This window comes from Mauremys reevesii, linkage group 2 (genome assembly GCF_016161935.1).
Source record: "Mauremys reevesii isolate NIE-2019 linkage group 2, ASM1616193v1, whole genome shotgun sequence".
Taxonomy (NCBI): domain Eukaryota; kingdom Metazoa; phylum Chordata; order Testudines; family Geoemydidae; genus Mauremys; species Mauremys reevesii.
In genome coordinates, this window is record NC_052624.1 from 268,032,418 (window position 1) to 268,054,419 (window position 22,002).

At 46.4% G+C, this 22,002-nt stretch overlaps 1 long non-coding RNA gene across 3 annotated transcripts in view; it reads left to right on the forward strand.

Annotated features, from left to right (window-relative positions):
* The first annotated feature begins 8,436 nt into the window (after positions 1 to 8,436).
* The window catches only part of LOC120398918, a 63,873-nt gene continuing 50,307 nt past the window's right edge, over positions 8,437 to 22,002 (forward strand). Inside the window, exons 1-2 of one of the 3 annotated variants that reach the window (XR_005594810.1) lie at positions 8,437 to 8,636; positions 13,955 to 14,103. This is a non-coding gene — a long non-coding RNA (uncharacterized LOC120398918). The other 2 variants (XR_005594811.1, XR_005594809.1) reach the window with 2 other exon arrangements.

Sequence of the window (22,002 nt, forward strand, 5' to 3'; positions counted from 1 at the left end):
GGCCAAGTGTGATGCAGTGGCTCTCTCCCTACCTGGAATCCCTTTCTGATAGCTGGTCTGGCCTCTGGGGTTCGAACTTCCTGTTTAAGTCCACACCTCTTTTGGGGTATGACAGTCCAAAGTCTACATAAAATAATATCCGAACTTCACTTTCCTCAGCCACACTTCCTTGGGAGTACTAGGACCCCTGGGTCCTTACCCAGGGTCTTCATCACACAGCACTCAAAGAAAACACAACTCAGATAGTTCTAGTGCCACTTCACTCCCCAACATTATATCAAAACCTCTGTCGGGATTGCCACAGCAAAATCCTTCATCTCCTGCTGTCTTGGTACTCTCCATCTCAGCTCTATAATGAACCCTCCATCAGGCCTGCTGCAGGGAGAGCCTTTGCCTATTGACAGTCCAGACCAAGGTTTTTCCCTGCCTCTATCTGCCTTCCCTGACACCCTCAGTTTCCCAGGCTTCCTTTCCAGGTCCCATGCCCTCCTTCTTCAGTCTTCTCGCTCAGACTGAACTGAATGCCTGCAAAACTTTCTTGCTCTTATTTCAGAGCTCAGATTTCCACCCGCCTCGGGCCCCTCTAGTTCTGATTCCAGGCTTCTTGAGACTTTCACCTAAGAGAAGAAACTCCCTTTGTCTTGGGTTTCCTTCCTGGCCTTTCTGCCCACTTTATGAAGCTCCAGCTCCTCTCCATCTGGGTGCAAACATCAGTTATGCCTGACACCCCTCCAGGTGCCACCCAGTGACCTACTGGGCACAGGATCCTGCTAACTCAGGTTTCAGTGGTAGCCGTGTTAGTCTGTATCAGCAAAAAAAATGAGGAGTCCTTGTGGCACCTTAGAGACTAACAAATTTATTTGGGCATAAGCTTTCGTGGGCTAGAACCCACTTCATCAGATGTATGAAGTAAAAGATACAGGAGCAGGTATAAATACATGAAAGGATGTGGGTTTCTTTACCAAGTGTTAAGTCGATCTAACGAGATAGATAAATCAATTAACAGCAGGATACCAAGGGAGGAGAAATAACTTTTGAAGTGGTAAGAGAGTGGTCCATTACAGCTACTGTGGGGTTTATGTGGGGACAAAACACAAGGACACAGTCTGCTCTGAGGGACTAACATGAATTAGCTGTGCACAGATCTAGGAATACCAGCTGGGCATCTGCTCTGAGCCTATATGCTTCAGGGACTCCTGGTGAGAGCAGGCAGCACTGCACTCTGCAAGAAAACAGCAACACTATCTTAGCATTGTGGGGTTTTTTCAAAAAGGGACTTTTTTGGTGAAACCTTTTGTAACTTTTTTTTCATTTTTCTTAGATTATCATCAGTATTTGAAATTTCAAAAAGTTTTGATGAGGCTCTATAGCTGCTTGAAGAAACAGGGGAAAAGCTTCAAAAATGTTTGAGAAATGTTATCTATTTATGCTTTTGAAATAAACTTTGAAACATTTCAACCAGCTTTATGATTCGTCAAAACACTCCAAGTATAATGGATTTTAAAGCCCGAATTCTCCCCCTGCTACAAATGAAAAAAACGGACGATAGCAATATCTCTGAACTGGGTGGTATCTTCTGCCTGTACCACTCCTGGGCTAACTAACTATTGCCAACATGTCAGATTCTTTGGAGGGATGACTAACATATTCCTGACTGTATAGCACATAGAGCCTGGATAATGCCTTTCTTGATATCAGAAACAGTTATGTATATTCCCATGATCTCTGTCACTCCACCTACAAGCAATCATTTCAGGAGGCCTCTGCTTCTTGCAAGCCTTATAGCATGGGGAAGGATGCTCTTCATGACTTTGAAACCTGGCTTGGGAGTGGAAACAACTCTGAGCTCAGCCTTCAAAATGCTCAGTTAAAACAGTGTTAAACCACAAGGTAGAACTTGGCTTGAAGCTACACCTGGTCTGAAACTATGGAGAGACGATAAACATGAAGCCCCAGACACCCAGGCGGGTTTATATTATAGATAGATTTCATACACCCCATCACCCACGTATGGAGGTCACCACCAAGTTAATGGATGTTTTGTGACAAGGGTATTAACATTTATAACCTTCACCCAAGCCCTAACTAAGACCAGGGAATAAAGTTGATTCTCTTACTAGTATTCCTGTGTATATCAATCCATGCCTATATGTTTGTATGAGAGAGAACGAAGTGAAATTGAAGCCAGTGGCAACTTTAGTATAGGAACTCTGGGAAAACTTCTGTCTGCAGTTCCGCCCATGCAGGTCCATTGCTTTTGGGTGCAAATAAGGACAAAATATGTTGTTTATCGTCTACTGTCCCTGTTCCTCAAACTTTAGAATCAATATAATATTTGAAAGGGAAGAAAGTAATTCTGGCAACAGTATAAAATTTATCCTTGAGTCAAAGACAGAAATCACTCCCATGCCAGCCTCATAAACACCTTTGGGAGTCTGGTTTCATGAATAATATACTGAAGACCATGTCATCATCCATTTGAGTGGCTGTCACATTATAATCTCTAGTACGGTGCAATCTAAAACAGTAGCTGCCTCATCCTAGGGTTGGCAATGTTTCTCAGCCCTGCTCTTGGGAAGTGTGGGTTTACGCTGGCTTTCTGCCCGATACACGCCTAATGCAACTAAATGTGGCTTGTGTATAACGGAGGGTTGTTCTGTTTGGGAAGTAATCCTGCACCGTTGGACTGGAGGTTAGACCCATCAGCATATGAAGAACAGGCCAAAGCTTGGCTAGAATTACATAGATTGCACTTGTTTAGTAATTATCCATGTCAGCCTGAGCCTTTGACCGGGTTGTGATGAACACTGAACATTGTAATAGGACTGTGGTACAGTGGCCTTACTCCAACTTTCTTCTGATAGGAGAATTTCTACCACTTTGAGAGAGGTTCCCTTGTACTTATCATTCAGGAATACCAATAGAACCAGCAAAGAGTCCTGTGGCACCTTATAGACTAACAGACATATTGGAGCATGAGTTTCTGTGGGTGAATACCCACTTCGTCGGATGCATGCATGCAGCTGATGAAGTGGGTATTCACCCATGAAAGCTCATGCTCCGATATGTCTGTTAGTCTATAAGGTGCCACAGGACTCTTTGCTGCTTTTACAGATTCAGACTAACACAGCTACCCCTCTGATACAATAGAACCAGTAATCTCTCATAAACTGTTAGAAACTCTGTGTGCACTCACCATACCATCCCTGAAATAAATACTGAATTGCAGTAATCAAATAGTGGTCTTAATGTTATTGTCACTTAGAAGGGAATATTATGCAACTGATAGCCACAGAAGGATGCTAATAGACATATACAGGTGCACATTGGTGAAAAAATCATTTTAAGGGGCATTAAACATTTTCTTTTTAAGGGGAGATTTTCAAAGACACAGTTTTTCATGCCCCCAGCTTGCACATGCATCAGGAGTTCTATGTGTAATTCTGGGGCACATAAACGTACACCTTTGACATTCTGGCCCATTACACTGTCTATCATGTGAAGGTTACAGACTAAAGTTAATGGGGCAACTTCTGCTCTCAGTTACACCAATGTGTGGCCAGAGGAACTTAACTGAAGTCAATAGAGTCACTCCAGACTTGCATTCAAAACACCAGTGTGATTGGCCCCTTTGCTTTAATGTAACTTTTTGCAGTCTTCATTTATTATATATGACCGCAATTTATGGACACTCCACATGCACATGCAAGTTAAGATAATTTGGGTCTTTGATTAAACGATGAGTCTGTTTTATTATCAAATAATTCATGCTCACTTGCACACCAAAATCTTTGTAGCGATTTCTGTCTGTGGGAGTGGAGAAGAGGCGTCTTGCTTGCTGACTGTAGCCAAGCTATTCATTTTAGCTTACACAGTCAATTTTAGTTATGACTCAGTCATTGCAATTAATTTGCTATGGTAAGCTATGCAAACACTAATTACTGAGGGCCACACTGTGATCTCATTTATACCACTGTAAATTCGCAATAACTCATAGACTCATAGGCTCATAGACTTTAAGGTCAGAAGCAACCATTATGATCATCTAGTCTGACCTCCTGCATAACACAGACCACAGAATCTCACCCACCCTCTCCTGTAATGAACTCCTAACTTATGTCTGAGCTATTGAAGTCCTCAAATCATGGTTTAAAGACCTGAAGGTGCAGAGAATCCCCCAGCAAGTGACCTGTGCCCCACGCTGCAGAGGAAGGTGAAAAACCCCCAAGGCCTCTGCCAATCTGCCCTGGAGGAAAATTCCTTTCCGACCCCAAGTATGGCAATCAGCTAAACCCTGAGCATGTGGGCAAGACTCACCAGCCAGACACCCAGGAAAGAATTTTCTGTAGTAACTCAGATTCCACCCCATCTAACATCCCATCACTGGCCATTGGGTATATTTACCGCTAATAGCCAAAGATCAGTTAATTGTCAAAATTAGGCTATCCCATCATACCGTCCTTTAATTTATGTCTGTAAAGCACTCTTAGCATGCACCACTGATTTCAGTGAAGTTACACTGGATTTACTCTGGTGTAACTCGGATCAGAATGTTGGTTTAAACAAGGGTGAGAACAAGCCACACAAACTTGGTGGTAACGATGCTGTGCAGCAAGTTTGGTCCTGTTCCAGCCTTTGACTAGTTGTTAACTTACACTTCATAGCACCCACAGCAGAAGTGCCCAGGAGAGGCTATCTGACTCAGTGCTGTTTGGCCACACCTGATGATGAGAATGTTCAGCGAGAGATGCAAAAAGAACGAGGAGTACTTGTGGCACCTTAGAGACTAACAAATTAGAGATGATCACCAGTGTCTGAGCACAGGCATGGGTGACAGGAAGTTCTTTAAGTAAGTGACCCCCTCTTACATTATGTTTGTACAGTGATTAACATAATGGGACCCCAATCTCAGCTGAGTCCTCCAGGCACTACTGTTCCTAGTACATGAAATGAACGTGTTGTAGAACGGACCAAACGTAAGTGTTTCTGGTGAGGTTCTGGGTGCCCTCAAGTCCCTTCTGCTTTCTGGGATTAGTCCCTGAATATAAGATATTATTAAATGGCATGACTATGTTGGCTTTAGAGGAATCCCGCCTTTGGCACTGTTTTTAGCCAAAGTAGAGCTTCCAAGAAGATTAAATGTCTTAAAATGTCTGACCATTAAGACTAATCCACCTCTCGCCCCCTTTGTGAAAAAGAGATGTCACACAAGATCCTCCTCAGTGATGACATCTGTACAAAACAAATGGATTACTCTTGTGATGCTGTGCATGAGAAAGATGACCATTTGTATCATGGTTGCTACCACTGTTATACAATTGCAACTTGTGACAATGGGCAAGTTATAATTTGCGACGTATGATTGTCCTGTGTATGTGTATCATCTTTGTATCTGAAATTATGAATATTGGCCATGGACTTGCATCTTAAAGATGTGTTGTGTTCCAGGGTTACACCCCTCACATAAAATTTACATTAGGGCTAGACAGCTAGGTTTTGATGACTCATGAAGGACACTACACTCTCACAGTGGACCATTGAAGAAACTCATCCTGTCCAGATAGCTCTTCCTGAGGATGCCTCTGACAGCGAGGAGCCAGTGGTCACCTCCTGTGATTCAGCAAAACATGTAAGAGCATGTGATATGCTCATGTGACCCAGGACTCCATCTGGGCCAGTAACCTTCCACAAACAGGGCTATGGGCTTTGATTGGGAGAGTAAATTTCCATGAACATAGCAAAGGATATAAAAGACCCCTGAGTCAATTCCATTTTGCCTCCTTCCTGCTCTACTTCTCTGGGCTGTGGATTTACACCTAAGAGGAGCGTCTTGAACTATGGACTTAGGACTTTCCAATCTTTTGGAAGTTACCAGAGAGACTTTACAAGCCAGCACTATATTTCATCATTGCTACAAGCCTGATCTAAGGACTTTGCAATCATTTGTATGTATATGATCTATTAACCATTTATTATGCTCTTCTTGTCTTTTATTAATAAATCTTTAGTTAGTTTACTAAGGATTGGCTGACAGAGTGATATTTGGGTAAGATCTGAGTCATATTGACCTGGGGATATGTGTCTGATCCTTTGCGATTAGACAGAACCTCACATATGGTGAAATGGGTTTTCAATAACCTCTCACTATATTAGCTTGGGTTGCCTGGATGAGAGCCAAGGGCTGAAATGCCTAAAGGAGACTGTGTTTGGCATCTGATTAACCAGTGTGATACTGGCAGAAGTTCCTTGTTTTCTATATCTAATTATGGAGTAAACCACCAGCTTTGGGGATTGTCTGCCCTATTTCTTGCTGTCTGCCCTGATTGTGGCATTCTCAGCATGGTCCATCCCAGGCACCTGGTCACAGCTCTGTTGACTCAAAAGACCTAAAGTAAATGTGAAAAAGAGAAATCAAACCAGCTGGAGTGTATTGTGTAATCAAGGCAAGTATTAATAAATCTTTGGGCCATTCTACTTTTCTTTTCTACTCAGGAAAAAAGCGTGACTAAGTCTTACCTTGCATGCTAATTGTATACATGCGGAAGTGCCCTGCTAGGCCAAAGAAACGTAGATATGAATCAGATGAAAAAATGTTGAAATTGTTCCACCAATTAATTGGGCTTCTCCTACACAAGAGAAAGGCAGGACAGGACTAGTCTGAGCTTCAATTTACTCAAGTCATTCAACACTGAAAGCAGGTTTGAGAGGAAAATAAGTTACTTTGAGGGCAATGTCAGGATATATTCAAATAATGGGCCAAATCCTTGGTCCTACTTAAATGGCCTGAAGCAGTGTAAAAACCCCTGAAGGCTGGGAGTGAGGCACTCATGCAAATTCCCTCCATGGGTCACTAATTTCCCTCTCTTGTCTATAGAAGCTATTGAATTTACTGCAATCCCATTTTCCCATGCTGATTGTTGATCATATGCCATGTGCTGATGTGGCGAACTATGGCTCATAAAAGGGGCCTTCAAGACATTGTCCCCATGTGCCTGAGTGTGGCAGAGGACTAGACTGTGCTATTAGAACAGACTTATGTGGCCACTGTGAGGTGGCTCTCTGAGTTTGGAAGTTGGCCAGGTCATTCAGTTTTGCTGGATTTTGCATTAATAAGACACTTGGGATGAAGATTTGGCCAAATTTGGAGGCCCTTAGGCAGGCACAATTCCATCCAATAGGATTTGTCTTTCTAAGGACCTCAAGGTGTGGCCCATTATAATTAATAAAACTCAGATCTGTGCTAAACTTACATGCACCTTTTCTGTTCCATTACAAACTCATCTCATCCCAGGTTTCTCAGAAGGGTAGCAAAGGATTCAAGTGAATCTGGCCAGTACTGAGTAAGTCTCAACCTGGGTTTTGTGCTGAAACCGTGCAACTGCTGTGTTATTTCATTCTTTGGACACATAGTGTGAAACACAGTGGTTATGGGCAAGTTTGTATTTTCCAGAGGTCATTCAAACCCTAAACTCAGCGGAAAGCCTCAAGGGGCCCAATTCTGAATTGATTTACATAGGCTTTTGTACTGGTATAATCCCATTGATTTAAATGCAGTTTTGCCTAATTTACACCAATGTGGGATTAAAATCAGATCCAAACAGCGTGAAGCCAGCTGAATCAAAATCAAAATAAAGGTTCATAAGACCCCATGTGATTAGTCTCACAATTAGCCTAACAATACATTGTATATATAATGCAGCAGGCTGATCTTTAGTACGTCCCACATCTCTTTGTATATAAATTCAAATGCTACCTATTTTTCTTGGTGCCCTGATATTGGTCTCTCTCTACAAGTCATTGAAGTAAGAATAATAAGCTAAGAAGCAATATTTAACACACTGTATCCATAAAATGGTGAGCTAATATTCTAGTACCCTGAAGATAATCTCTTTTCACTTTCGGAATGGATTAAAATCTCATATCTCTGTTACAACTCAGTCCTGCTCTTTCAGTTACATGGATATCTTATATCTGCACATACATACTTTATAAAAATAGCTGATTTTACAAGACACATGACAATGTACACCCATGTGTCTGTGCAGGAGTACTTAAGTGAGATGGCAGAAGAAAGAACAATATATCTGCTTGTGAAAGCATCGCACATGGCTAAAATCTTTATTTCTATTGATTTGCCATTGTATGATTACGGTTTTGCCTACATTGTACAAAAGTCATATTAAGTTACCGATCGCATTGTATTTTGACACTATACATTCACAAAAGCTGAGTGCAAGAGACAAACAGGCTAGGGTGTATTTGTGCATTGGACCTTGGATGTTATGCACGATTTTAAACCAATATAGACCTAGAATATTTCACTGTTAGTGTTTTAATCCATAATGAAGGTTTCTTTAAGTTCTGGAATGATTACCACCTATTGTTAGGTGTTATGAATGGAACAATTCATTGTCAACAAATTGAAGGTAGGGTAAATCTGCCAGGCTGCATCCTTAGACTTTCTGAATTAAGTTTCGTTGGAACCAGGGCCGGCTCCAGGCACCAGCGAAGGAAGCAGGTGCCTGGGGCGGCCGATAGAAAGGGGTGGGACGTCCAGGTCTTCGGCGGCAATTCGGCGGCAGGTCCTTTATTCCCTCTTGTCCTCTTCAGCGGCACTTTGGCAGCAGCTCAATCAGGTTTTTGCTTTTTGCTTTTTCTTCTTCGCTGCTTGGGGCGGCAAAAAAGGCTGGAGCCGGCCCTGGTTGGAACCTCTGTTTGGTGTCAACTAATGAAAAATATGTTAAAACACAGAGGGGTTTGGGGGGGTCAGCACTTACATGCTGCCTTTTAACAGTTTTAACACAGAGATAATTCTTTGAAAATTCTGCCCCGCGAGCCTCTGCAAGTTTAAAGGTAACTTTTACATGTCATTTTAATGCTTTACTTTAATTTTTCATTTTAATTTGAGTGAATTTAGGAATCATTATAGCGAAGGGCAAGTCTCCACTACAAAATTAAGTTGACCTAAGTCAGTGGTTCTCAACCAGGAGTCCCTGGAGGGCCACAATCAGGTTTCAGGGCTCCCCCAAAATAAACCAGAGAGCAGAGCGAGCCTTAGAGTCGCTGGGGCCCAGGGCAGAAAGCCCAAGCCAAGCCCTGCTACCCAGGAGCTGAACCCGAAGCCTGAAAAACTTGGCTTTGTGGGCCCCCCCTGTAGCATGGTGCCTCAGGCAATTGCCCTGCTTTCTACACCCTAATGGCGGCCCTGACTTTTAATCAACTGGATATGCAGAAAACCAGTTGTTGTGGCACAGGTGGGCCATGGAGTTTTTATAGCATGTTGGGCGGGGCCTCAGAAAGTAAAAGGTTGAGAACTCCTGACCTAACCTATGTTGACGTACAGCCACTGTGGTAATTAAATTGCTTTTGCATGTCCACACTATGTTCCTTGTGTCGGCGGTGCACGTCCTCACCAGGAGCGCTTGCACCAATTTAACTGTCAGTGTGGGGCTTCTGAAAGGCAGCAACAGTCAACGTAAGCAATGAAGCGTCTACAATGGCCCTGCGTCGACCTAACTACATCGACCTAAGTGCTATGCCTCTCGCCGAAGTGGAATTATTAAGTCCATGTAGTGGGCGAGTTACAGGGGTGGGAGCTACATTTTAGTGTAGATGTTTACAGAGTTAGGTCGATCTAAGATGCCTTATGTCAACCTACCTCTGTAGTGTAGACCAGGCCTAAGGCTGGGATTGGCTTGAGACAGTTGTACTACAGGCCAATGCTAGGTAATTTTTACCCAGCGCTCAGACAAAGCACCTCAGTCCTGACTTGCAGTCCCTCTGCTGTCTTAGTTCTGGGTGTCTCGTGAACATTGATACTGAACTGTGCTGAAACATGTGCATGAATTTTAAGCGTGGACAGATGCCCATTTGGAACTGATCAGATCACAAAACTCATTCTCACTTTTGACCGGAGATGAGCAAAGAGTTCAAATCCAAGTTTGGTTTCAGGCTAGCATTGCATTATGGATTCTTGTTTAAAGCCAAATTAGCACTAGAATGCTGGTTTGATTTCATGGTGCCGGTTCTGAGAATTTTTCTAGTGAGGTTTCCACTAGATTGGAACCCGTGAGTGAAATCTGTTTTAGTTTAAGGCCCAATCCAGATCTGATCAGCAGAGCTAAGAATTCAGATCTGACCCACCCCCATCTGAAGCGTGAAAAAGTTGAAATGCATTTTTCCAGTTTTAACCCATTTCTACTTGTGACCTGAGTTTCATTTGATCTTGGATCTTTAGAGGTGTTCAAAATTATTTTAAAAGGCAGAAATTATCCAGACAAGCCTGCTGTTGTCTTTCTGGCAATCTGCCAAAGACCTGATTTATTCATGCCTGTAAAAGGAGCGGTTCGCTGTTTTACTACGTGATACCTAGAAATGTTTTGTCCAGGGATACTTCCTTCAGTGAAATCTGATGGTGCTGTAGTATGTAGCCAGTGTATCTAAGCTGTAAAGGATGAAAAAGCCTGCTAGCTCAATAGTCCATGTCTCTTGGGTACAATACAAGATAGTTCCTACCGTACATTTATTACTACTTAGTCTAGTCTTCTTAAACATCTCAAACAATGAGGCTTCCTCCCTTGGAAGACAGTTCTGCTATCTAATAGATCGCCCTGTCAAGAAGCTCTCCCTGATATTCATCTTAAATGTTCTCTTTCTTAATTTCATCCTATTCTGACTAATAATATAGTCCCTTGTTCCCACTTAAAAAATTCCTGTCCAGTCTTGTCATTTAGACTGCTCGGTTAGGCATCTGTTCTGATTTCTGTGATTTGGAACTGACTTGGGTACTTGCGATCTAGATGACAAAATCCATATAGAAGACAGAGGGTTGGGGCTCGAATAAAGAAGATACTCACAGCTGGATTTACAGAAAACAGAAATCCAACAACGTTTTGGACAAAAGCAATCTTTTGAGATTGAGTTTCATGGTTGGGTAACCAGTCTTGTGACATCTAGTCTAACTATAGGCCTTCTAGACTGAGAGGTCCTCTGCAAAACCTTCTAAACCCAGATGCAGTGCCCAGAATATGACAAAACGTGATGGTTTCCTTTTGATTTTTGCCTTTGCCATATTGAAGGAACTTGAACTGGGAAGCAAAACTCAAGGAACGACAAACTATACAAACTGAACCGACGGCCTATTTTTTCTGAAATCCGTGCAATCCAAAGGCTGTGGGTAGGACTGCCCTCTGCTAACCCTGCTCCCATTAAATGCAAAAGGAGTTTTACCATTGACTTCAATGGGAGCATATTTAGCCCAGTGCTGAACACTTTTGAAAGTAGCACCTTGATATGTTACACAATTCTGTTACAAACACCAAAAGAAGACACATTAAACAGTTAAATCACAAGTGTTTAATGTAGTGCAGTATAGTTATAACTCCATATATGTATCATAAATAGTGGTTCTCAACTAGGGGGTCTGCGAGCTGTTTCAGTGGGGGGCACGGATCCCCATGGCTGAAACCCAGTGCCCCAAGCCCCAGCGCTGAAGCTGGGAGCAGTGCGGGGCTGTAGCAAGCGGCTCCATCTACCCCCTGAGCTACCCGCACTGCCCGCAAACAGCCCCTAGCTACCCCCTCCCTGCACCCTGAGCTACCCCACTGCCCGCACACAGCCCATAGCTACCCCCTCCCTGCACCCTGAGCTACTTCCCTCACTTCACACAGCCCCTAGCTACCCCCTCCCTGCACCCTGAGCTACCCCACTGCCCGCACACAGCCCCTAGCTACCCCCTCCCTGCATCCTGAGCTACCCCACTGCCCGCACACAGCCCCCAGCTACCCCCTCCCTATACCCTGAGCTACCCCACTGCCTGCACACAGCCCCCAGCTACCCCCTCGCTGCACCCTGAGCTACCCCCCAGCCCGCACCCAGCCCCCAGCTACCCCTCCTGCATCCTGAGCTACCCCACTGCCCGCACACAGCCCCCAGCTACCCTCCCTATACCCTGAGCTACCCCACTGCCTGCACACAGCCCCCAGCTACCCCTCCCTGCACCCTGACCTACCCCACTGCCCGCACACAGCCCCAGCTACCCCTCTCTGCATCCTGAGCTACCCCACTGCCCACACACAGCCCCCAGCTACCCTCCCTATACCCTGAGCTACCCCACTGCCTGCACACAGCCCCCAGCTACCCCTCCCTGCACCCTGAGCTACCCCACTGCCAGCCACACAGCCCCCAGCTACCCCCTCCCTGCACCCGGAGCTACCCCACTGCCAGCACACAGCCCCCAGCAACCTCCGCCCTGTACCCGGAGCTACCCCACTGCCCGCAAACAGCCCCCAGCTACCTCCTCCTGTACCCTGAGCTACCCCACTGCCCGCACACAGCCCCCAGCTACCCTCCCTGTACCCTGAGCTACCCCCTGCCTGCACACAGCCCCCAGCTACCCCCTCCCTGCACCCTGAGCTACCCCACTGCCCGCACACAGCCCCCAGCTACCCCCTCCCTGCACCCTGAGCTACCCCACTGCCCGCACACAGCCCCCAGCTACCCCCTCCCTGTACCCTGAGCTACCCCACTGCCCGCACACAGCCCCTAGCTACCCCCTCTCTGCACCCTGAGCTACCCCACTGCCCGCACACAGCCCCTAGTTACCCCTCCTGTACCCTGAGCTACCCCACTGCCCGCACACAGCCCCAGCTACCCCTCCCTGCACCCTGAACGACCAGCCTGCCTGCACACAGCCCCCAGCTACCCCCTCACTGCAACCTGAGCTACCCCACTGCCCCCACACAGCCCCCAGCTACCACCTCCCTGTACCCTGAGCTACCCCACTGCCCGCACACAGCCCATAGCTACCCCCTCCCTTCACCCTGAGCTACCCCACTGCCCGCACACAGCCCCCAGCTACCCCCTCCCTGCACCCTGAGCTACCCCACTGCCTGCACACAGCCCCAGCTACCCTCCCTGCACCCTGAGCTACCCCACTGCCCGCACACAGCCCCAGCTACCCCCTCCCTGTACCCTGAGCTACCCCACTGCCCGCACACAGCCCCTAGCTACCCCCTCTCTGCACCCTGAGCTACCCCACTGCCCGCACACAGCCCCCAGCAACCCCCTCCCAGCGCCCTGAGCTACCCCACTGCCTGCACACAGCCCCTAGCTCCCCCCTCCCTATACCCTGAGCTACCCCACTGCCCGCACACAGCCCCCAGCTACCCCCTCCCTGTACCCTGAGCTACCCCACTGCCCGCACACAGCCCCCAGCTACCCTCCTGCACCTTGAGCTACCCCGCTGCCCACACAGCCCCTAGTACCCCTCTCCCGACACCCTGTGCTACCCCTCTGCCCGCACACAGCCCCCTAGTACCCCTCTACCGACACCCGGTGCTACCCCGCTGGCCACACACAGCCCCCAGCTCCCCCCTCCCTGTACCGTGAGCTACCCCACTGCCCGCACACAGCCCCTAGCTACCCCCTCTCTGCACCCTGAGCTACCCCACTGCCCGCACACAGCCCCTAGCTACCCCCTCCCTGTACCCTGAGCTACCCCACTGCCCGCACACAGCCCCCAGCTACCCCCTCCCTGCACCCTGAGCTACCCCACTGCCTGCACACAGCCCCAAGCTAACCCCACCCACCACCCAGACCTACCCCACTGCCTGCACACAGCACCTAGCTACCCCCTCCCTGCACCCTGACCTACCCCACTGCCTGCACACAGCCCCTAGCTACCCCCTCCCTGCACCCTGAGCTACCCCACTGCCCGCACACAGCCCCTAGCTACCCCCTCCCTGCACCCTGAGCTACCCCACAGCCTGCACACAGCCCCCAGCTACCCCCTCCCTGCACCCTGGGCTACCCCACTGCCCGCACACAGCCCCCAGCTACCCCCTCCCTGCACCCTGTAATTGTCATGTAATTTTGGGGGGCAGGAAAAGGTTCATATTTTCTAAACTCTTGTGTATTTTCACATTCCACTTCTTGACAGGATTTCTCTTTGCAGGGTAGTTAACAACACTACCTATTAGCAAATGGAAAATTAAAGACAGCACCAACAAAGGAGCAGGAAGATATTCTCCAAGTGTTATCTCTCAGCCAATCCAAATACTTCCTCTTGCTCCATTTACTCAGAGGAATTAAGAGCAGGTGAAGGTAGGACTGTATGCTTGCTGATAATATCAGGAACACACTTGAAAAGGAAGTAGTGAGTGAGCAGTTGAGGCCTGACTGCCTTAAATTTGCTGGGTATTCACCTGCTCTAACTGAAATAAACCTGAAAAGAGCCATGCCAAACTTAGGAAGCAAAGTATTATTAAAACATCAAGTAACATATTACTGTTGTTATTGCAATGCAAATTGGAACGCTGAGGACCAAAACACATGGTAGATGTATCCAAGAGCAGTTTCAATTTGTCTTCCATTATTATATGTTAACAGGGCACATAATTATGTTTCTCTGGCTACTGTAAAGTACAGTATGGGAAAGGTACTTTGGCTTCTGATCACATTTCATTGTGATATGCATCAATCCCAGGCCATCGGGATAGCTCCAAACAGGATTTGGTAAACAATTTTACCAGGTAATTCTTATGTCTTAATAAAAATAATCAATATTTTTTCCAGTGTATAGATAGTGTTCTGGTAAGCTGAAAAAATTATAAATAGCCAGCATCTTTTATGAAGGTTTTATCAGCTTGTGCCATCAGTTTTCCAGCAGATTAACTATCCAAATAACTATACAAATTTGTCTTATAACATTTTTAAATGTAGTTTTGAAAACGAAGTTTGGTCCAACCAACGCTAAGCTTTGATTGCTACAGCAGTGCAAATGACCTATCACTTCTGCAACACTGATTTGCTATGCATAGACTAAAGGGTCAGTGGAATAATGGACTATTGAAAGTACTGTGTCTAAACAGACTATGGAAACTATTCTGACCATAAAAAAGATTGGTTTTAAAATATTCTCAAGATAACAGCATAGCCAACATTTCTCTCCATAATCATTTACATTGAGTGACATACTGGTAAATGTTATTGTGACGAAGGAGGAATTTTTTATAATATTTTTATGAATCCTATGCGTGCCTTAGGTTCCCATATGTCTCCCACCAACATAGCACTGTGCACACGAGCGCTTATGCCGGCAAAATTTATGTCACTCAGGGATTTTGGGGTTGTTGACAGTGGCCAATGCCAGGTGCCCCAGAGGGAATGAACAGAACAGGTAATCATCAAGTGATCCATCCCCTGTCATCCATTCCCAGCTCCTGGCAAACAGAGGCTAGGGACACCATCCCTGCCCATCCTGGCTAATAGCCATTGGCGGATCTATCCTCCATGAACGTATCCAGTTCTTTTTTGAACCCTGTTATAGTCTTGGCCTTCACAACGTCCTCTGGCAAAGAGTTCCACAGATTGACTGTGCATTGTGTGAAGAAATTCTTCCTTTTGTTTGTTTTAAACTGGCTGCCTATTAGTTTCAGGTTGACTAATAAACCCTGCTGTTTTGACAATGCTTGTTGAGGCGCATTAATCCCTGAAGTGCAGCTCTACCAGGAGTCTAGCTCAGTTGGACTCCCTGCACAGAGTTCCTAGTGGGAAGCAGGAGCCTCAGAGGTCCAGTCAAGGCGGTGAGGAGATAGTGTGGCCTGCCCTGTGCAGGAAAAGTGAGACTTCTTGGGGCCTGGCACACTGAAGGGATTTCTTCTAGGACCAGTTCCAAACCTGGGAGTGTGGCACCGATCCTGTAGATGGGTGACATTATAGATAACTGGTGGGTGAAAAAAATGCATTACATTACTGTTCAGAATGTTAAGTGGCACAATTTCCAGATGTCAGAAACTCACCTTGTTGTCATTCTTCAGTTCACATCTTCATACAAAGGAAGAGCGATTAGTGTTGACACCGCAGTCTAACTGCAAATCCTCTTTGACTTTGCCTAAGTCCATTGTTCTTTGTGATATCTATACTAGCACTTAGTTAAAATGCCTCTTAGAATATCTTCCTGTACTGAAATGTGCCCCTTGTAATTAACAAAATATTTTGACCGTGCAGTTTTTAAATTAAGAAATGACAGACACACACCGTCTGGTACAATGTAGATGTTCACCACATATAATAAACTTATCCTGTGTCACTATTCAAGTTTAAGGCAGTCAGTACCAGTTGGTACTCAAACCACTCAAACCTAACTTAGATATCTGACAGGCAAAACATGCCTTGTTTGATATATAAACAATTGGCGACTATGAGAACAACAAACATGAAATGTTAATGACTGTAGAAAAGTCAAATATTGATTGGGATATCTCTTGTGTGTACTTAAAACACAGTTCCCAAACTAGTGTTTTTTCTTGCAGGAAAAAAAAAAAGCAAGCAAACATTCTAAAGAGAAGAACAAACCTAGTTTTTATGGGTTGAGTGGCATAAGTAAAGAAGGACAAGTAGTAAAATATCCAGACTTTTAGGTACACAGTGATATTATTACCAGCATAAATATCCTTTGTGTATGAAACAATTCAATCAGTGTTAAGTATCTGCTGTCCGCATTTTGAAGGCACCTATGTGACAGGTAGATTTTTTTAAAAGAGTATCTTGCACAATCCTATTTAAATCTATCAAGCCCTCAAATCTCTGGTCATAGAGTTCATGGAACACATATAGGGATGCACAAAATCACCTACATCTTTTCCAGTGCTCAGTGTTTAGAGTCAAATGAACTAATGGTTCAGTTGTTCAGAATGAACACTCTCCTTAACAGATCCTATTCATTGAACCCTTAAGATATCGTCTGCTGAAACAATATCAATGTCATGGTGGCAGATCCTCTGCTAGTATGAATTATAATCACTCCCTCAACTTCCATGGAGCTGTGACAATCTACATCAGCTGAGGATCTTCCCCCACATTTAGTATATTCTGGGATATATCATACTTTCCTGTGGGAAAGGCATTGGAGGGACGGAGAGGATCCGACGGCATTCATGAGATTCCACTCATGGTGTTTCCTTAGCACATTTTAATCCAGGGCAGGGGCTTAAAGGCAGGGGCTCAGGTATTTAGTGATTCTGTAGCTGAAGAATTTGCTGAGGAATTCACTCTCTCACTACTTTCGTTTAAAAACATATGTTTCTAGCTGATATGGTTGCAGAGACAACCCTGAAAATATGAAACTTAGCATAAGCCAATGCAGTGTTGCCTGCTTGAGTCTGTAAAGAGCCTGAAACAATAGCTCAGCAAGGTATGAACTGCCCCAGTCATCTCAGTCACAGCCATGTGGACTAAACAATGCCACATGATTTGGCATTTTTCCAGGATACAATGGAATTGAGAATTTCTGCTACAGAATTCCCCATTTTACTGGAATCGGGTGCCTGGCATTTTGTTTTCTATCTGCCTACCCTGGTGGGACCTGCCTGCAGCTGCCTCTTGATCTCCAGCTTTCCCCATAGGGGGAAATTAATTACCCCTTTTCCTTTAGAAGTCATGCTGCCATTGGCTACCTCCTCCCCTACAGTCAGTAGCAGCCCTGGAGCAGATACATTAAGTCTTGCTTGGATACCCAGGGAGTCGGAAAGGGCTCAAACTGAGCACTGAAGCTGTGGCTTGACTCTGCTCCTTGGAAGCACGTACCCTGCTCCACGCCTGAATTTTCACAGGCCATAAGAGCTCAGGCCAAGGGGCTTCTGTAGGGTTCCATGGTAGAGGGAACATGCCACCGAGGTGGCACATTGCTTCTCCTCTCCCTGGCCCCCTTGTGGTGTCAGAACAACGAGCTGAGGTGAAGTGGGGATCATGCAAAATACAATAAAGCGGTGAAAGAGTTATATGTTAGTCATGCTGATTTTGCAAGCCATTTATCCCTTGCTACAATGGCCTCAAGCATTTCCACTGGCATGTCTCATAAAAACTGCACCTTTACGATGGACATGTTATTTGTCTTACTTGAAGGTTATTTTTTTCAAAAACTTGGACACATTTTGATTTTACCACCAGTTGGAGTCCGAGAGTGCATCTGTCAAAAAACCAGAACCCCCAGTAAAAGCTGTGTTATCCAGCACTTTATCAACCAGAAAGCTCTATTAACCAGCATTTCTGATATCTCCCAATACAAAACTTCAATCTAGTAACCGGGACTAGTATACTGCCCAGGCCAGGAGGCTATGCAATTGCACATTCTGCACTCTACTTTTATGCAAAAGAAGCAGAAGACAAGTAAGCAAGCTGATATCAGAGATTGTCATAGGGTCATTACAGATTCAGCCTAATCTCCTGCACCTTCTACAGCTACAATGATAACTGATGTTGATAATGATGACCCTGAAGCACTGCAAGATCCTGAAGTGCCGTCTGATTCAGAAAGGAAGATTAAATTATGTTCAGTATCATTTTAGTCTTGTGTATTTTTAGTGATCTGGGTGTGTGCAGTAATACTACTGGATTGGCGAGGACCTGTATCCTAATTTATACTTTAGTCCAGGCCTGCACAACATACGGCCGGCGGCCGCATGCGGCCCGCGGAGCCTCACTGTGCGGCCCGCGGGGGGATTCTAAATCCCCCGCACAAGGCGCTCTGCGGGCAGCCCAGAGCCCTTTGAATCCCGGCCGGCTGAGATTTAAAGGGCTCAGGGCTTCTTGCGGCTGCGGGCAGCCCAGAGCCCTTTGAATCCCAGCCGCAGCCGGGAATCCCACCACTGAAGTGCCCCGAAGACCCGCGGCGGGGGGCCCCCGCCACCGAATTGCCACCGAAGACCCGGCACTTCAGCGACAGGTCCCGGAGTGGAAGGACCCCCAGCCGCTGAATTGCCGCTGAAGACCTGGAGCAGAAGAAGCTCCAGGGGCCCAGGCCTCGTAAGAGTTCTCCGGGGCCACTGGAGTGAGTGAAGGACCCCGCTCCAGGGGCCCCGAAAAACTCTCATGGGGGCCCCTGCGGGGCCGAGGGCCTGGGGAAAATTGCCCCACTTTCCCCCCCCCCGGGCGGCCCTGGCCTGGCCCCCGCCGCCCAGGGCTCCAGCAGCAATTTAAAAGGGCCTTGGGCTCTGGCTGCTGCCATAGTAGCAGCGATGGCAGCTGGGAGCCCCTGACCCTTTAAATCGCTGGCCCTGGGGCTTCTGTTGGCAGCCCGGGGGGTGGGGCAAAAGGCTCTGGCAGCTCTTTAATGTCCCTGCCCCTTTTGCGTCCCCCGTCAGCAGCCCTGCCGGTAGGGTCTGTACCAGCAGGGCCGCCGACGGGGAAGGGGCAGGGGCAGGGACGTTAAAGTGTGGCCACAGCAGTGCTTTAAGGAGGGCCCTTTGCCGCGGCAGCACTTGAACGTGAGCTGCGTATGGGCTGGTACTGGCTTCTTACCGGTATGTAATACCAGCCTGTACTGGCTCACTTTAACCCCTGCTCTTAGTTACCACAGTTTTTAATTAACTGGCACCTCCCATTCCTCCAACACGCTGGGAAAAAAAGCTTTTACTGTTATTAAAAATTCAAGTTTTAAATGATCACAAATAATTTTATTGGTCCATTTCTATTTTGCAAGAAAGACTCTCCCTTACTCTCCAGAGCAGGGATTGGCCACCTTTGGCACGTGGCCTGTCAGGAAAATCTGCTGGCGGGCTGGGACGGTTTGTTTACCTGCCGCGTCCGCAGGTTCGGCCGATCGCGGCTCCCACTGGCCATGGTTCACCATTCCAGACCAATGGGGGCTGCGGGAAGTAGCGGCCAGCACATCCCTCGGCCTACGCTGCTTCCCACAGGCCCGATTGGCCTGGAACGGTGAATCGTGGCCAGTGGGAGCTGCGATCAGCTGAACCTGCGGATGCTGCAGGTAAACAAACTGTTCCGGCCCACCAGCAGATTTCCCTGATGGGCCGCGTGCCAAAGGTTGCCAATCCCTGCTCCAGAGTATAAATATTTATCACTGCCTCGTGATTTCCATATGAGTTAAGGAGTTACCATGCATCAGCATTTTCTCTGTTCTTCTGCAACAAGCATGACATGACGCTAATCCTGTATCACTTAAATCTTCCGAGCTTGATGCAAAGAAGAACTAGACTGATTTAGCAATTCCTTTCTGTGCCCCGCTTCAACCATACTGGCCTATCAATGCTGAGAACACTGGAGAGAATGTAAAAATTTAGTAGGAAGTTAATTTGCATATTTCACTGAGGGCTTAATAGTTCACCACTGAGGTCAGTGGGATCTATGACATAGACTTCAATGGAAGCAGGAACAAGCCTTGCTCAGGCAATGCTTGTGCTTTCAAACCAATTCTGTCTCATCAAAAAGTATTCACTCACCCTGGAAAGATTCACATGGACTCTCCTGGCAACAGAACTTAATCGGTTCTGCTGCATGTGCAGTGGGGGATAGGAATCTTAGTCTGCATTTCCTGTGCAAAACTGAGCTCTGTTTTGCTAGGGTCCCAGGGTCTGGGTGGGCTGAGGCCAGGAGATCTGACCCTGAGAGAAACCTCCAGACATGGAGGGCCATTCAACCTACTCCAGCTCTTGAGCTACAATAGTGGCTCAGCGACTGCTCCACAAGCTGTGAAGGAGAACTTCTCACCCTCCTACTCTGCCCATGCATTAGGCAGAGGATTTGTTTCATAATATAGAATTGTCAATATAAGGGAGTTGAAGGCAAAGCAACACAATCAAACTGGACCTCAGACTCCTGTATGATTCCACCATCTGTAACCAAAGAGAGTAAGATATAGTCTCTCACCACAACTCTAACAGCAAATCATGGTAAGAGACCAGTTGTACCCATCCCAAACAGCCCTGACCAGCTTACAGCAGTTGGAAGGTGTCCTATCATGCAGTCGAAATTCAAATAAGCTTTGAAACGTTTCCTTTTGTCTCAATATTGTTCATACACTCCTTGATCACTCAAAACAAACTGATTATCCTGCCAGGCAGACTGTTCTGGTTGCTTGAGAGCTTGAAAGATAGGACTCCTGGTAGAGCTCCACTTCGGGGATGAATGCACCTCGACAAGCATATGCAGATACACTCAAACAGCATTGTCAAAACAGTGGGGTTTATTAGTCAACCGGAAATGACTAAAGGCAGCAGGTTTAAAACAAACAAAAGGAAATATTTCTTCACACAACGCACAGTCAACCTGTGGAGCTCTTTGCCAGAGGATGTTGTGAAGGCCAAGACTATAACAGGGTTCAAAAAAGAACTAGATAAGTTCATGGAGGATAGGTCCATCAATGGCTGTTAGCTGGGATAGGCAGGAATGGTGTCCCTAGCCTCTATTTGCCAGAAGCTGGGAATGCGCCACAGGGAATGGATTCCTTGTTCTGTTCATTCCCTCTGGGGCACCAGGCATTGGCCGCTGTCGGAAGACAGGATACTGGGCTAGATGGACCTTTGGTCTGACCCAGTATGGCCGTTCTTATGGAACACAGCATAGGAAGTCCTTAGGTTAGCATAGAGAAAGGAAGATAAAAGCATAGCTCATGCCCACTCTGGTTAGCCCAGAGACCAGCCAAGCTCCAGTGAACCCCATTGTTCAAGCTCCACCTGTCTTTCAGTCTGACCTGCTTCGTCACTTCCCAGGTGAGAGCGCAGACTCCTTCCAGCAATCAGTTCTTGTCCTCCAACCCCACACATTCCCAGTCCTTTGTCCTCCAGCTGGGATCTTTGCTCAGCTTCCCTGCTGCTGGGAACTTCCTTTGTGGTTTACCAGAAAGTTTTGTGAGCTGACTGCTCTTTCTTTTTCCCGTCACTCTCTGTAGCAAGAGATGTGTGTGTTATTGATAAGTTCGCTCTGTGATGCTGACTTAATATCCATAGTCTCTTTTCTCTCTCGCAGTTTACTAAGAAATCTTACAAGGGCTTTTCAGCACACTCATTTAGTTGGATTGTGTAATCCCTTTCATTTTAGTTCAAACAGCAGCAATCCTGCCTCTTGAAAGCACTCGCTACCATTTGCAAGTATTAGGTTATATTAGCAAAACTGATCGTCCTGATGTAGCTTTGGCAGTAAATGCACAGTTCTTGATACAAAAAGAAACGGGATTAGCAATAAGGTTAGTCCTTATCAGTCACC